At 35.2% G+C, this 4,757-nt stretch overlaps 1 long non-coding RNA gene across 1 annotated transcript; it reads right to left on the reverse strand.

Annotated features, from left to right (window-relative positions):
- Positions 1 to 224: 224 nt before the first annotated feature.
- On the reverse strand, positions 225 to 4,212 carry LOC111188418 (uncharacterized). The gene is made up of 3 exons (XR_007430525.1): positions 3,504 to 4,212; positions 3,300 to 3,392; positions 225 to 1,019 (listed from the first exon to the last, which is right to left on the reverse strand). It is a non-coding gene; the product is annotated as an uncharacterized LOC111188418 (long non-coding RNA).
- Between the last annotated feature and the right edge of the window lie 545 nt (positions 4,213 to 4,757).

Raw genomic sequence — 4,757 nt, forward strand, 5'->3', positions numbered from 1 at the left:
CCCCTTTGACCTCCTTTTATCCCTATCCAAAGTTGTTTTTACCTTTAAACTTATTTTACATTGTACTTGACTATTGTAAGTCGCTTTGGACAAAAGCGTCTGCCAAATGTAATGTAATATAATGTAATGTAATGTAATGTAATGTAATATTCCTAGCCTATGTCTAGATACTTTTTTTCACATAATAGAATTGTTCTATCCATATAATTCTAATTTAACCAAGGTTGGGAATTGAAATTAATCACAATTAGCTAATCTTTATTAATTTACATAAGCAAAGTAAACTATTCAATTATTATGCTTTACCTATAGACACATGCAATATTTTTATTTATTTACTTCATACATCCGTCTTAGCCAGTATCATTAGCTCTGGCTTTACAAATATGACTACCAACATGCCCATTATGTTCTACTACCCGATATATATATATTATTATATATATTACAATTAAGTAACATACTCAGTTTAATTAGGTTAAATGTTTACAATGACTATATACAGTTTGATAAAAAGAAAAAGAGGTGAAACTGCAAAAATGCTCTGGGTCTGGCCCCCAGCATTCAGCACAGGACTCGGGTCTTCAAGTCTACAGAAAACAAATTCAGTCAACTGTGAGTATTTAGTTCTGTCAGTCACATGTTACAGAACTACTTATTAGGTAGAGGAGGTCAGACATAACAAATTATTAAATCTAGAAAATAAATTATTTGCAAGAAAATATGATCTTATGTGTAAAAAGCCTAGCAGAAAAAAATGCTTAAAAGCATGTCTACACACCATTTTCAGAATAATTTTTAAAAAGGAAAAACATTTAGGTGAAGCAAATTTGTAATTTGTACACAACATGATGCTAAATTAAGACAAGTTACTTTGTCTTTCATGAAAAACCTTAAATCCAGGCACACAACTGAGTGCATATAAGAAATATTTATCTTATTACATAACCAGAGGCAAGTAATGCTTCTGCAGCATACCGACAGAGTCCTTCGTGCATTTGTAAAATCTTGATTGTCACCTTTGGGAGGGGTCACAGAGAAAACACTTCATTAGTAATTTTGCTTCTTGTATTAGGGTAGTAAATTTCATTCAGTACTGTAGGTTTCCTTTCTAATCAAACATTACCTGTGATACACATAAAAACATATGTCAAGAAGTCTTTATATACAATGATGCTGTTTTAGGGCCATTCTTTTAAAAATAAAAACAGGTCACTTTGAAAATAAAATCGTAATATTACGAGATTAAAGTCACAATATTATGAGATTAAAGTTGTAACACTGTAAAAATGTCCTTGGCAATTTACAGTAAAGTACTGGCAGCAGGGTTTCCAGCTTAATAAAATATTTCAAATATTTCCCAGCAAATAGTCTACCTGTCATGCAGGAAGGATGAAAGGTTGGACGTCATTGCAGGTATCAAAATTTATTTACAATTCCATTCAAATAAAGTCTTAAAACTTTGTAATATTATTATTTAAAGCCAGTTATTTTAATTTTATATAGTGTTACAGATTTAAAGCAGTTCTATATGACCCATTTATAGATTAGTGTCACATACTGCATTATATACATTTTTATATTATCTGTTATTCCTCATTTTTACAGTGTACAGTTGGGCCTAAGGCTTATAATTGTATATTTATAAATTCATTCTTCTTTACGTTGTATTTTTGTTGAAAATTTCCCTTATTCATGACTGGAATTTTCTGTTTTCTTTTGGTTGCAAAAACCGAACTAAATAATCTCCGCTAGGAGCCCACGCTCTTCCCACACGGGAGGCTACTTTTTTTAAAGAGTGGCCCTAAAACACTGTCATAATATGCTAGTAAATTAGCATATTGTGATAAAGTTCATTATTTTCTGTAATGTACTGAAAACATTAGAATTTCATATATTTTAGATTAATTACACACAACTGAAGTAGTTCAAGCCTTTTATTGTTTTAATATTGATGATTTTGGCAAAAAAGTAAAGAAAAAACAAAAATCCCTGTCTCAAAAAATTTGTATATTTCATCCAACCAATAAAAGAAAAGTGTTTTTAATACAAAAAAGTCAACCTTCAAATAATTATGTTCAGTTATGCTCTCAATACTTGGTGGGGAATCCTTTTGCAGAAATAACTGCTTCAGTGCGGCGTGGCATGGAGGCAATCAGCCTGTGGCACTGCTGAGGTGTTCTGGAGGCCCAGGATGCTTCGATAGCTTTAAGCTCATCCAGAGTGTCGGGTCTTCATCTCTCAACTTTCTCTTCACAATATCCCACAGATTCTCTATGGGCTTCAGGTCAGGAGAGTTAGCAGGCCAATTGAGCACAGTAATACCATGGAGCACAGTAATACCATTTACCAGTAAAACATTTACCAGTGGTTTTGGCCCTGTGAGCAGGTGCCAGGTCCTGCTGAAAAATGAAATCTTCATCTCCATAAAGATTTTCAGTTGATGGAAGCATGAAGTTCAGGCATTTTGGTATTTCCTTCCCCCCAGTCTTCCTCCAGACTCTGGCACCTTGATTTCCGAATGACATGCAAAATTTGCTTTTATCCGAAAAAAGTACTTTGGAGCACTGAGCAACGGTCCAGTGCTGCTTCTCTGTAGCTCTGTAGGGGAATGTGGCACCTGTAGTCCATTTCCTGCATGGTGGCTCTGGATGTTTCTACTCCAGACTCAGTCCACTGCTTCTGCAGGTCCCCCAAGGTCTGGAATCGACTCTTCTCCACAATCTTCCTCAGGGTCCGCTCACCTCTTCTCGTTGTGCAGCGTTTTCTGCCACACTTTTTCCTTCCCACAGACTTCCCACTGAGTTGCCTTTATACAGCACTCTGGAAACAGACTATTCGTTCAGAAATTCCTTACCCTCTTGCTTGATGGCCTTCTGGACAGCAGTCAGGTCGGCAGTTTTGAGTAATGAACCAGGCTGGGAGTTTTTAAAAGCCTCAGGAATTTTTTTTGCAGGTGTTTAGGGTTAATTCGTTGATTCAGATGATTAGGTTAATAGCTCGTTTAGATAACCTTTTCATGATATGCAATTTTTTTTTTTTTTAATGAGCTGTATGCCAAAATCATCAGTATTAAAACAACGAAAGACCTGAAATATTTCAGTTGGTGTGCAATGAATCTAAAATATATGAAAGTTTAATTTTTATAATTTAATTATGGAAAAGAATGAAGTTTATCACAATATGCACATTTTTTGCGAAGGACTAGTATAATGCAGGTTGTTGCTTTTTAAAAAATGCATTAATCACTATACTGCTCACTAGATGGCAAATGCAATTGTCCGTACAAGCATACATACCTCTGGGAAAAAAACATCAAAAAGTAGATCAAGGTTGCTGTAGTCACTGGGTAGGTTTAATGCTTTGGCAATTTTGTCAAGCAGCTGCTTTGTCTTATGGATGACGCATGGAACAATAAAGACAAATGTAATTAAATATAGCACTTATTAAACAGTAGACTAATGTACAGTATTATTATATGGAACTTTAATGACCTCACTTACCAAATCATCACTGAAGTTGCTTGTCTTTGGTTTGAGGCACTGCTTCAATTTTACAGAGGTGTTTGGATTGTTCCACAGGTACCAGCGACTGGACCGTTTTTCCCTTAGTAAGAGCCCCATGCAAGGCCTAAGAAAGATTATGTATAAATCACAGGTAGTTAGGGAATAATAATAAATCACCACAAACAGTACATACTCTAATTTCCTCATCAGGTACCACAGCCTCCAAGCCATACTTCAAAAGAGTGCTTAAGGTGCTGTGAAATAGAGATACATACTTTTTGATCCAAGCACAAACAGAAAGAAGAAACATGTCATGGTGCAAAGGAGATCAACATGTAGATCATTATTTAACATTTAACAGTGCCAACGTGCAATTGCATACCTGTCACATGTATATGGCTGTGTAATTTCATAGCCACATGTAAAGGACCCACTTTTTATGTCAGCTCCTGACACTCCAGCACAATCAGTGTGCAGCCAGCCCTTGCACAAATCACACTGCACCCACATCATTTCCTGAACCTCAGGATAGAGAGACCTTAGCAATATGAATTAAAGTAAGATCACTATATATCTATAAATATCCTTGTCCCATACACAATTTAGGAAAATACATACCATTCTGTGCCCACTTTCTGTAATGTGCCAACATTCAGCTTACTAGCCATGCATTCTGTAGCACTGTGTGTTTCCTTGGCCTTTGCAGAGCCCTATGGGAATATAACATGCTTAATAATTATAAACAGGTCCTCAGTTTGTCAAGAGTCATTTATTAGGCAAAATCATCATGGTTTACTAACCTCAATTAAAACTTCTTTCACCAATGAAGTAGCATGGTACCTCTAAAGATACTGTAGTTGAGCACGTTGCAATGTTTCTGTTGCCATTTGTTTCCCCTGTACTTCTATCTCTGCCATCTGTTCGCCACAAAAAAAACAAAATAATAGTTAAAACAATCATGTTCCTGAAATAATTATGGGTTAAGACAATAAAGACACAGAAAGAATAAATTAACCAAAAAATAGACTCAAATGTACAAAGGAGTGCAACTTCCCACCTTAGCCATACACTGTGGCGCTTGACACTTTGTGAACCATTTGGAATTTTGTATATTTCTGTATAAATATGGTCTAAAAGATGTCCGAAAAGTAGATAAATAAACCCATTTAAACACAAGACAAAAATAATATTTATTTATTGAGGAAAAAGTATCCAATATTTGTGAGTGGCAAAATATGTGAACCTTTGCTT

The sequence above is a fragment of the Astyanax mexicanus genome, unplaced genomic scaffold (genome assembly GCF_023375975.1).
Source record: "Astyanax mexicanus isolate ESR-SI-001 unplaced genomic scaffold, AstMex3_surface scaffold_36, whole genome shotgun sequence".
Taxonomy (NCBI): Eukaryota; Metazoa; Chordata; class Actinopteri; order Characiformes; family Acestrorhamphidae; genus Astyanax; species Astyanax mexicanus.